The sequence below is a fragment of the Cydia amplana genome, chromosome 9, assembly GCF_948474715.1.
Source record: "Cydia amplana chromosome 9, ilCydAmpl1.1, whole genome shotgun sequence".
NCBI classification, from domain to species: Eukaryota; Metazoa; Arthropoda; class Insecta; order Lepidoptera; family Tortricidae; genus Cydia; species Cydia amplana.
Genome location: NC_086077.1, coordinates 16,858,609 through 16,871,828, shown reverse-complemented (window position 1 = coordinate 16,871,828; position 13,220 = coordinate 16,858,609). Strand labels below are relative to the sequence as shown.

At 37.0% G+C, this 13,220-nt stretch overlaps 1 protein-coding gene and 1 non-coding gene across 2 annotated transcripts in view; one reads left to right on the top strand and one right to left on the bottom strand.

Annotated features, from left to right (window-relative positions):
• The window catches only part of LOC134651259 (prominin-like protein), a 96,472-nt gene that overhangs the window by 38,167 nt on the left and 45,085 nt on the right, over positions 1 to 13,220 (bottom strand). The gene's annotated exons all lie outside the window — the stretch shown is intronic.
• Trnae-uuc (transfer RNA glutamic acid (anticodon UUC)) lies at positions 4,861 to 4,932 on the top strand. Its single transcript has one exon. It is a non-coding gene; the product is annotated as a tRNA-Glu (tRNA).

The following is a 13,220-nucleotide window of genomic DNA, read 5'->3' as shown; positions in this document are numbered from 1 at the left end:
TCACTATTCAATAATAAAATGGATTAAATGTGAAGAAACACCTCATCCGTGGGATGATAATTTGTGAATGGGAAAAGTTTTTTATTTCAATAATATAAATACGTACATACAAAACTTAAGAACTAAAACCTGTTCTGAGCCATGCCGGGTCCAAAGGCCCCAATCACACTTGCAGCGTTACATTTGTGAATTGTTTTGTATTACCTAATAATTTCTTATAATGACATTAGCACTTGAAATTCAGTGCATGATTTTCGTCACACTCATGGATGTGATCCTGTATCATTTACAAGCATATTCTAATATAGATGATATTCTGTCATTAGCAAGCCCGCTAGCGGCATTAAACAAATTGTATGCTAATTAAGCATCTACTTACTGTTTACAAATAATAACAATATTCTGGATGCTGTTGGAATAATGCCTCTGGATTAATGTATATGCTAAGCATTTATAATATATGCTGAACCCTTTTAAGGCTTAAGAATGGCCTACCATTTTTATTATTTCTTTGCTAATCAAAACTTCTGTAACCTGCACTAATACAATAAAATAAATAAGTGCCGTGGCAGTGTACAGCACACACATATACTAGTGTACAAAAGAATGCTATTTAACAGCCTTTATAAGGACTAGATCCAAACCACTGCCTTATTGTGAAGGTCATATCCTGGGGTTAATGGCTTATACTTTTTTCACTCTTACAAGTTTACTATAGCTTGAGCGTGTTTCATAATAATATATCATATTGTGTGAATATGGATAACTTTTTCCCTTTTCAGGCAGTTTGGTAAATTGCCATACAAGTTTACTGAAAAATTCTAATATCATAACATAACCCTTCAAGGGCTACTAATTTATTTTAGCCAAAATGTCACAATAATTATAGTGTGAACAAAATTATGAAATGTCCCCGGATAGCTCAGTCAGTTGAGCATGGGAATTTTAAGTTCTTGAAGCCCAATTGCCTTCGGTGAATATGTTCAAAAGATATATAAAGATATTATATACTGAATTAAGTGAGTTTATTATTACTTTCAAATGTAAGATAATGAGAAGTATGTTGTATAAAATACAAGACTGTAGGTGAACAAGGATACAATACCGAAACTATACCTACATATGAAATCTTAATCAGTCAGCCATTGGATGGATATTTAATATCAATTAAATTATAGCCCAACGCTTCAAACTCATTTATTTATCAAACTTTCAGACCTTTATAAGCCAGTGGTAACATTTATTTATTTTTTGGAACCCTTTTACAAAATGATAGGGTTCAGTTTAGCACAAGTTCATGCCCATTAAATGGCAGACTTGAATACATTTGTGATAAGAAAGAGAAATGGTTAGGTTGGTATGTAATATAATATAAGTAGGTAGGTAGGTAGATAATTAGTTAGGTTTATAGGTAAGTATGTAATAGCTATATTACATTTCCCAACTTTTGAACAGTAGTGTAGCAACAAATCTCTATAGCAGAATCCTTGACTTTTTAAAACAGTAACGGTCTTAGCCAAATTAAGCCCAAAACATAAAATGAAGATAATATAATTACTTAGGTATTTATTTATATTTGTGTTAGAATGTTTGATACCTCTTGGTACTGTAAATTTACTTTGAACGGTTGGGGGGCTAATGATAATGGGTCAGGTCCATCGGAGACAATTATCAATAGTAGAGCTGAAATGAAAGAAGGATTGGATTCCGAAAGTAAAATTATGCTTTATGCCCATTTTATGCCATAATGAGCAATAGATATTTTTCTTTTATCTCTAATGATCTAATTAATCAATTATAAATGTATAAATAATCAGTAGTGAATTGAAACAATTTCAAAAGTATAATAAAATGTACAACAGATCATTTTGTTGCATTTATATGCTTTTCTTTATACTCTCTGTACGAATATGATCAGAAAGATCCAATAGAAAGTGGATAGATAGTTACACCTCTCAGCAGTCTTACGACTGTTCAAGCTGATCTATGAAGATATTTTTGGGCACTTAACAGAGCATTATAGACAAACTGTCGATCCATAATAACTCATGACTATGTTATATAAATAGTCATTTTCTGTTTTTCTTAGTACCTATTTAGAATTCTCGAGGTGTATGCATATGTACAACATACGAAGTACGAACATATGTCACTTACAAGTGATTTGCGGTTTTTATTATGGGATAATACACGAAACGTCACAGACCGATCCACATACATATGTGTGGTTTTATAATTCACACAGTCCCTAAATAAATGTTTTACATTATTTTACCTAATTACATGTTGTTTTGGTTTAAACTGCTTATTTTGTTAGATTCTGTAGTGGTGAGAAATACTAGAACAAATAATTGAAAGAATGTTACCCAACAGGATCATCTTTTTATATAAGTACCTCTAGATATTTATAATAAGTACTTAAATAAAATATTCCCTATGCCCATGTCCAGCAGTGGACGTCCTCTGGCTGATAGGATGATGATGATGAGGAAATAAATTATTAAAATATAATACAAAGTGAAACTTGTTGTAGCTAGGAAAGCAATTTATCGTATTTTAAGTGTAGGCTATATAATTGGTAATACCCCGTTTAGCATAATTAGCAAGTAAGCAAGTGAATACTTACTTAGCTTAGTTAAGTACTTAACAATATTTTAAATAAGGGTACTTAATCCCTTCTAACGTAAACTATCTGGTGTTAAGTCACCATGTAGTAACAAATTTACTATATTTAGTTTAAACAGCTCCAAACATGTCTCAAGATTCTCCAAACGGGGAAAGAAGAGTTTATTCGGATTAGAATATGGACATGCAATCAATTACGCTTAATTGCATGCATGAGAAGCAATGCGAGTATATTTAAGGGTGTATGACACGAATAATAAATCAACTTGAGAATTTGAAACTAAGATTACAGGGTTAGTTATTTCATGTTTCAACAAATAGCTAGTACATTTATTTTTATGTTTACTTAGAATAGCAAAACTCTTTGAAGACCTTAGCTAAGAAAAATTAATAGTGTCAAGATTTTACTTACTGGGTGATGCCCAGAACCTATGACTATTGACACAATTTTAATAAAATGAAATTATGTATTTATTGGAATAAACGAATACAATATAAGAGAAAAATATGGCATCATAATGTCTTAAAACCTTGTCTTACGTATCTTAGACAAGTAACAAGAAAGTACAAGGTATTTTAGTAGCCATTCACATGTCTTCTTTCTTTTATGGAGGCTTTATATTTATATATCATACATTACTTAGATGCTATTTAGTACTAAAAGAGGGGGTAATAATATTTCTATATTTTCTTTACATATGACAATTATCATGTCTCACATTGGATAAGGTAAAGATCATAAGGGCAGGTCTCACCAGTGAATTTAATGTTTTAATATAATGGAGGGATGCTTCAGATAACTAGTCTGCTACTTTTGTTAGATACTTATTTATTAGATATATTTACATGTTCAAAATTTTGTATACAGTAAATCTTTGATTCTCAAAGTATTTACCTATAAAAATAGCAGACTCTAATTTTATTGTTGATAATTCCCATGTCATAGGAAGGAGAATTTTTATTTTAACATTGATCTACTTTAAGATGTCTCATAGCAACTTATGTTTAGTTTACCTTTGATGATATATAGAGATAGGTATCCATTATAGATATATAGATATATATGTATATTCTTACCAAAAAGACAAGTGCTTGTTTTTGGGTAGATTTTTGAGATATTTGGTTTTTACAAATTATTTAATTCTCTTCTCTAAACATCTACATTGTTAATTATCCAGAAATAAATACGAATATAATTATAGGATTAAACGAACTTACCTGAAGTGAAGTTCAATCCTGATTATATGAAGTATTTATTTCTGGATAAGGGATATCCCCACCCTCCTCGAGTAACCATGGATCCATGGTTACTTCCCAATTAGTGTATGAATACTCTAAACTATATGAAGTGTCATCGTGACAGTTGGTGATTTTTTCTTTTATGGCGGCTCTAAATTCGCGTACATTGGCAAGCGAGCGAGATGTACTACATTGTTAATTATCCAGAAATAAATACTTCATATAATCAGGATTGAACTTCACTTCAGGTAAGTTCGTTTAATCCTATAATAACACACTTCACACTACAACCCCGACAATATGCTATTTTGAAAATAGAAGCATTGTACAATAGACGGTGGCGGAGCCCCCCTCACTGCAACAATCGATACGAGCATCCCGGGCTATATGCAACCCGCTATCTCATTCAATCCAATATGTTTGTAGTTGCCCGTAGTCACTACCATCGCCCAAACTTAACTGTACATCGTTCAGAAGCCAATATGCTTATTATTGAAAATAAAATGTAAATTATGTTGGCGTTACGTTGGTTTTAGGACAGTAATTAATTAATTATAGGTATGTACGTGAGAAGAACAAATTACCAAAAGGCAACCGCAATACGTAACTAGTAATGTTGACAATTAATACACCGACTGTATAAATAACTATTTATCAATGGAACAAAACAAGAATAGTTATTTTCGATACAAGTGCGAAAAAGAGGAAATTCGAAACGAGTGGCGATAAATTAAAACACGACCGAAGGGAGTGTTTTAAATCGACACGAGTTGCGAATTACCTATTCGCACGTGTATCGAACAACGTTTTACAGTACATATGGCACTTTAAAGTTTCGACATACGCACGAAAAGTGCTATTTTACGCACTAGTGCGGAAAAGTAGCCCCATATGTACTGTAAATTATGTTTGTTATCTTCACTTTGCCGATTGTATTAACATGCCGATAAAGTTGATAAGTTGAAGCCAAACACAAAATTCGGCAAACTTGTCATCTCCCGTATGGTCTAGTGGCTAGGATACCTGGCTTTCACCCAGGAGGCTCGGGTTCGATTCCCGGTACGGGAATTACTTTTTTTTTTACATTTTAGCGTTTCATTTGGCCATCTCTTTTTGTTGTGTTCACCGTTTCTCATTTAGCTGGATCTACGACCATGATGGTTGACAAAACAAGCAACAACGGTTGCACTCCGGGAGTGCCGATAGAAGTGAAAACTCACCTCACTATGTTACCGACGCCCGGTAACACGATAAATACGTACGTTTAGCGGAGGCATTCTATTTATTTATTGTATATTATTATCATTCTCAAATAAGATCACACTTTTTCATTGACATGTTTATTTACATACTGCCATGACAACGTCAAATTATTTGAACATAGGTAAAGAGTCTTGAAAAGGAGTCTGCAACATAAATGTCAAATAACATTGAGTTTTTCTTTATTGATTTAAATGCCATTTAAATTATGACTGGCCACCTTACGGGGCTTACGGTCACGTGATCTCCTTACGCCCCTTACGGTCACGTGATCGCCTTACGCTGTCTCGAGTTTATCATTTTTTCCCCACCTCAAAAAGTGCCCAGCGCCGCTAAAGAAGTTTTCACTTCAAAAACGTTTTGTGTCAAAATTGACATTTTTGATACAAGCTTTTATCGCTGACTGACTGACGCTACTTTTCTCTCTACAGACAAAGGTTGCGTTGTTTTATCAGAGTTCCACCACCTCCTGTATCCATCATCAGATCAGCTCGATGGTACCATAACATTTCATTGTCACCCAACTTACTGCATGTATGTGAAATTTCAACTCAATCGTTCTATAAAAATAAAGCTTCTAAAAAGCTTGTAAAAATAGTAAAATGTAAGTCAAACCATTGACCCTTTGTAGGGTCTCTTAAGCTCGCAAGGACCTGAACGGTAATGAGGGTTCGACTGAAGGATACTCCAAGTGTATTCTTGTTTCTGACTTGAATCAGACGCAAAACTGGAAAGGGTCTTCTTGACCTTGGCCTGAATTTTGATGCGGTTATTTTTCTGGGCAGTCTATAAAGGAATTGACGGATTTTAACGTGTCGTTTCTGTATTGACTTGAACCAAAGAGGCCTGTTGATTATATCTTCTCCGAAATATTTATTAAAAAAAAAAACAGAATAATTAATCGATTTACATTGAATAACTTTGAACTCCTTTCTTCTTTCTTTCTTTGAACTTTGAATCTACTTTTGATGTCCCTTTTTGTTTTTGTTTTAGATAGCATAACGGTTTTATTTAATAATTCTCAAGCTTATTCAAAAAAGATTAGTACGAATACTGTAATCAGACAGACGGCGTTTAAACAGCGAGACATTTACGAGTAGCGAGGAATTTAATAATGCGCACTGTGCAGTCGCAATCACACGAAACGAATTATCTGCACATTTCCTATTCAGACAAACAGAAAAAAGAAAGAAATAAAATTCATTTGTTTACGTCAAACCAAACCAGTTAATTACATAAAATACATAGATGAGATAGACGTTAAAAAGAACCTAACTATCATAACAGATAACAGCTGTTTATTTTGTGCACATATTAATAAAACTACTTTCATTTGTCACATTACATGCCAGTTTATGATTCATACTCAACTCTGTATCGATTGCGTAGGTTAGCATCGTGACAATGACCGCAAACTTATTTAGGTCGCTATCCGAATATTACTTACCTAATTTCATTTTATTGCTGATAATTATTTTCCTGCGCAATCCCGAATACTTAGATAAAATACTAATGATCGTCCCCGATGGACATAAGCAACATCAGAGGAACCACTTAAGCGTTGCCGATCCTTTGTACCCTGAAGAACCCCATATCGTAGCGCAAAGAAAATACCTCAAGAGGCATACATTTACCCATATTTACCCCAATTCCTACTTAATCACAATTTACGGCAGCATAAAGCGTAATGAAAGCAACTGGTTCAATGCCACCATTGTGAAATAGTAGGCAATTCAGAGCGGAAACTTCCATTAAGTGCGTCCATTGGTCTCCTAACCTAACCTTTACTAAAATAAACACGCCTATTCACTACTCTTTGCTTTTTAGGTATTTACAAAACGTTGTAAATTTAACTTTACTACGAGACTATTCACAAAGTTTATATGTTGCTCCCTTCTTCTCATGCTGACCTTAGAATAGAATCTTCCTCATAAGTGTTGCCGACCATTAATAACCCTGAATACATGCTTCGAATACAAATATATCTTAAGACGAAAACCCGTTATGTTTGGTGACAAACTTGTAAATTTTGCTCAACCGTTACAATTGTGTCCGGCCTGACACCTTAGACTACTCTCGCTCATTGGGTTAATAGCAGCACTTAATCGAATCAAATTGACCGTTAAATCAAACACATTAACCCACCATTCACAGACTGTTGTAACAAACGACTATCGCACAGTCTGACCGTCGTGCGAAGGGAGAGCCGTGGTGGCCTTGTCGTACTGGCCAAAACCGGAATGCACATGAACAGGAAATAGCACCAGGAAGTTCATATTTTTTACCAAATTGCGAAGATACCAGATTGACATTTTAATAGTGTAACGTTTAGGAGGTTTAACTTCAGCAAAATAAAAGAAAAACATGAGCTGTGCGTCAAAACAAAAACGTCGATTTCTTAGCGTTCTCAGCTTACAAAATTTTAACTTTTTTGTACTTTAATCTCCTGTGTAGGTGGGTGATTCTGATATATTAATAGCGTTAATACAAGATTAGAATGCCGCTCTTTTAATAGCGTTCTATGGGGCTTAATAACAGCAATCTTAAGGATTCCGGAGATTATCGGATTAGGGATTAATTCGATATCGATCACTAATCCTCGTCTCTATCTATGACAATGTCGTTTACTGATGTAATATGATTCCCCTAGTCGTCTTACGATTAATGTAACCAGTGAAAGGAATAATCCCATAATTCCTTTGCTAATTTCTTCCGAATTGCACAATAAAATGACAGTGAGTTGGTCTCACGTTTGCACTAGCACCCGCCTACAGCCAAGCCGAGGCCTTCGGCAGAAACAATATCTTTTTTTCTGCCAAAAACGTTGCCTTTAGGTATCATGGCGCGGCATTTATAATTATTTGTTAGGAAATCCAGAGTTCACATCCATACTAATATTATAAATGCGAAAGTGTGTCTGTCTGTCTGTCTGTTACCTCTTCACGCTTAAACCGCTGAACCGATTCAGTTGTAATTTGGTATGGAGAGAGTTTGAGTCCCGGGGAAGGACATAGGGTAGTTTTTATCACAGAAATCACCTTTTAAGGGGATGAAAAGGGGGATGGAATGGGGGGGGGGGGGTATGGGGAATCCAAATTACTAACTCCACGCAGACGAAGTCGCGGCCAAAGCTAGTAGTTTCATAAAGAGCTTCCTGGGCATTTCTTCTTGTATTAAAGTCCAATGAATCATGTTTAAGTCATATTTAACTTTAGGAGACATTCGGACGGCGACTGCAGTAGCGGGAAATGGGCGATGTTATATTACCGAAAATTTCCTTAGTAAATTGAGAAATATATTGAACGTTCCAAATGTTCCAATCACGACAGCTCGCGCGCGAGATAGAGATAGACTAACCTATTTTTCTAGAGAGGGACGGGCAGTCTAACTCGCGGCGCTCCTATGCCAAGTCTACAGGAAGGTAGTATCGACACCAACGCAATCCATCAATTACTAAGTACCTGTACAATACATATGGTGCTACCATAGACTAGGAATCCTCTAGACGGGGGTGCGGGGGGACGAGGTGAGCGAGTCCCGTGCCGTAATTGGTCCGTTCAAAGACACGGACCAATCACGGCACGGGATTCTGACACTTTGACTCGAAGATGGAGTAAAACTACCGTATATAGTGGCAGAGGGGGTAACGTTACTATGCTGTCTAGAGAATGTCTTGTCTGTGGGTGCTACTTTCCCGAACTAGTGACGGGAAGAGCACTTTCCGTGCGTATGTCGCAAATTTTAAGTGCTATATGTACTGTAACATGGAAGAGAACAATATACACATGCGGATGCCGAAGACCGGACGAAGTGGAGAAGACTGAGCAGGAAAGCGGACCCTGGCGCTAGGCCGGGAAAACGCTAGGTTGAAGAAGAAGATGTACTGTAAACTGTTGTACGATACACGTGCGTGCGTGTAATTCGCAACTCGTTTCGATTTAAAACACTCCCCCGTCGTGTTTTAATTTATCGCCACACGTTTCGAATTCCCTCTTTTCGTCGTAAATAACTATTTGCTTGAAAACATAACAACACAATATTCAATAATATCTTGCGAATGAAAAACGGGAAGCGCTACACTTGTGACAAGTCAGACAATGCGCTATTGAAAAGTGGTTGTTTTCCACCTGACGCCCGTCTGGCGCGTATATCACTCGAATTAACTTCGACAAAGACAGTCAACATCCTGCGACTTTATGTTCAGATGGAGAGGAGACACTAAAACAAGCGACCCTCAAATCGGAGGTCCGGCTCGTTCCAAAGAGTTTTTCAAAACTTAACGTACGAAATATCACTTTATGCCTTGACGCCGTGAAGAAACGAAACCTAATAATCCCAATAAGACTTAATTTTCCCTTAGGATGGGAAAATCTTGGGGTCAGGTTGCCGAAAAAATACCAGGCTCTCTTAAGGTTCCGTCACACATGCCCGTTTTCCGGGCGGGGCGTGAGCGTTTTATATGTAAAAGAGGCGCGCCCCGCCCGGAAAACGTGCCTGTGTGACGAAGCCTTTAATGAATGATGAAAAAAACACTGGACAACGCTAGGAAGACAAAGTAGCGTAGTAGGTATTTATGCAGTAGACTGTCTGTAGAATGTACCACTCAAATGACAGGCATTAAGCCGCATTCGCCATATTTATGGGAATGAAATGCAATACGAGTCTCATCTGCCTATAAGCTAGTAATATAGGCCAGCAGATCACGTATCACATGTCCTATCCGCAACCCGCATCCAGCGCGTACAGGGTGATTTTAACTAAAATCCAGTGGCGAAGCGTTATACAAACCGTTTGCTTGCTTGCGTTTTCACTTACGTTTTATTGGAGACTTTTTGAATCAAACAAACCGACAGGAGTCGAGTTTTGCAGACGCACCGAGACTGCTTAGCTTGCTCGATTCATCAAAAAGCAGGCGCGAATTCAAGTAAATGAACGAAATCTATCATTCCTTTAGTAGCCCAACTTTGATAAATCATCATAATTAATTCTAACGCTCCGCTAGAGACAGCGGATTAATGCGACCATCCGAATTCGAAAACTGTCCGTTGTCTGTCTGCGTCAATGTCCCTCGAACATAGCAAGAGAGCGATAGATGGAAGAGTTTTTCGAGGATACCGTTAATACCTACATAATCTAGAGAGTTTCTATAAGAGGGTTCGGGCTAAGCTAGCCAGATGCAGATTGGTAACTTTCATTATACTCGTACTTATCAATTACCGACAGGTCAACGTCGCGTTTTCGCGTTGTTCAAAGTCGATCACAGTTCAATTTACAATCAACAAATTATCAATTGCCTTAATGTGTATGCCGAGCAACAGCCATTACAAGAATTAGTAATTTCACCGGACTAGAACTTATGTCATCCTGTATAACATTGTCATGGGAATTCGCAAGTACATGTGACACGAACAATCGAACATGAACATGATAGACTGTAACTGAGACGGATCGTTCAAAAGCGCATATCTCCTGAACAGCACCAGTCCTTTCAACCTTACGGCTCACAGCACAAGGTTCAAAATCAATTATCAACCAAACGGAAATAAGTTTGTGCGTGTGTCAGCTATAGCCAGTTTAAGAAGAGTTCTCAAGTTGGTGGCTGCTCAAAGCAAGAGCGTGATATCAGAGATCTATTTGAAGTGGTTTGATAGGACTCTTCCCACTTCTCAGAACGGCTATCGTCTGTATCAATATCAAGTGACCGGCGGAATGACCAACTACTCAGTAGGGGGAAATGTTTCTTGGTGCTAGAAACTTCGATCTTTGTGGAGTTAATTATAAATAATACCTATGTCTCGTCTAGTCATTTCATTTCAAGTATCTTACGTGCTTATTTATGACCAAGTCATTAGTATTTACAAACACACTTTCCGATAAGGAAATCGTAGATAATTTTATTAATTTTAGTAGTAAGTAGAACTCATTAAGTACTTAATTAATAACGGTTTCATGGAATCGATTTGTCATGAGGTCAAGAGCACGGTGAAACTGTTTCCAAAAGTTACTTTAACAGCAACAATCTTGAGTAACAAATGATAGACCTCATAGTCTTTGTTATAACTTATAAGGTTTACAAAAATAAAGTCGATAAAAATTAAAATTGTGGACGATGATAGGGCCTTAAGTTAACTTAAAAATTAATTATAGGTACCTTCTTGATTCCTTAAGGTTCCGTCACACAGGCGCGTTTTCCGGGCGGGGCGTAAGCGGGGCGCGCTGCTTTTACATATAAAACGCTCACGCCCCGCCCGGAAAACGCGCCTGTGTGACGGAACCTTTAAGTTTCGTGCATGTAGAAGAGAAAGAAGAAGTTTATTACCTGTAAATAAAAGAGAAAAACATTAACTTGGGATGTTAAAGGCTGTAAAAAGTTTGTTACTATAAGGCTCACTACTACTATTCACTTTTGCTCACACGGTATTCACTTTTCATAGAAGTATTTGGTACCTATAACCGCTGCCATACAATCGAATCTACGCTCTTATTTAAAAAAAAAACGACATGTTGAAACAACATGAAACTTGGCATGAACAATATAAACATCAAATCAAAGTAACGAATATCTACGTCAGCCTATTCATTGCTAAAACTTATAATTTATAAATTTTATAAATACAAAGAAAATACAAGCAACAAGCGGGAACAAGTTTTGCTGCACTATGCACTAAACACATGTCGCGAGAAATGTTCTAAAACTGTACATACGAGTATAAACTCATTAGTCGACGTCTAGGTGTCTGACACGCAGACGTTCCATTGTGTTGTTCACAATGTGTATTCTGGTCCATTGTCCTGCCCAATGGCCGATGTACGACGAGCATTGTTACCTGCAGAGTGCCTGCAGACCATTACGTCGGACACAACATGATGTTGAGGATGCAATGTACTGGAAAAGGTGTGGTGGTAGTTCACTAAACCATATCATAATCGTGATATACATGTTCACGCTGACTCGAAAAATATGGGATATGAAGTTGACTAACCATGGATTAGATAAGATAGATTAGAGAATTAAATCACTACGGATAGTAACTAGACGACCATAAGATCTGATTTCAGTAGCTTGCCTGTTTTAACCCTTTGACCGCCGTTGGCATGTATACAAGACAACGATTGAACGATACACTGGCGCCGCTGTCTTGTATACAAGACACAAATTCAACCGCTCGGTAAATGTGAAAAAACATCAATTGTATTTTTTTTACAGTCGTGTTAATGTTTTGTGTCTTTGATTTTTAAAATAATTCCATATAAAGCAGATATATAAATCCATTCTTTTATAATAAAGCTATCACAAAAATTGCTCCAGGTTTCAACGTTTTTTATGTTCCTCGTCGCCGTTGTCTTGTATAAGACAGCTAGGGATGGGAATGTTAACTCGATATGAGAATATTCAAAATATATATCAAATCGCAAATCTGTTTTTTTTAAGCATTTGAACACCTGTTAAATGCCAATTGGTGGTAACTCGTAACTAGAATACGTTAAACGAGAGAGAGACAGGCATAACTAGAGCTGAAGTTCAGGGAGCTTCTTCAGCTGTCGATAGTAGAGTCAGACAAGTAAATCTATCCTTGTGGTCTGTTTGCAGAACAAATGATTCATTTTGAGATGATAGTGTAGTGGGGAGTGATACCCTGCAGTGACCGCTTCGCACAAGAATGGTACAGGCGGACGCTCGGACTGGTCAGTGTCGCCTAACTATGAGAATGTTATATATTTGAAATTGACGAAAAATTTACATGGTAGAGAGGATGTAATACGGGAACTGAGAAGCTCATCTAAGGAACATGTCGAATGTGACACATGCATTCCCGAACATTTTCCGATCCCCACCCTTTTTCAATATTATTGTTCTTCACTCATTGACAATTCAACCCACATGTAATTTTCCCCAATGCAGTTCCGGTACATTTATATTATCGACACACGATGCGCGGCTCTAACCTTACGCTTATAAAGTTTACGTACCGACAAGCGCTTACGACATTGACCTAGAGACTTATTACTTAATCCGCGCGGAAACAGTCCTTGTCGGTCTGCACTGCGGGCAGTCCATGCGCGCCGTTGTCTTGTATTCAAGACTTCTCGTACAG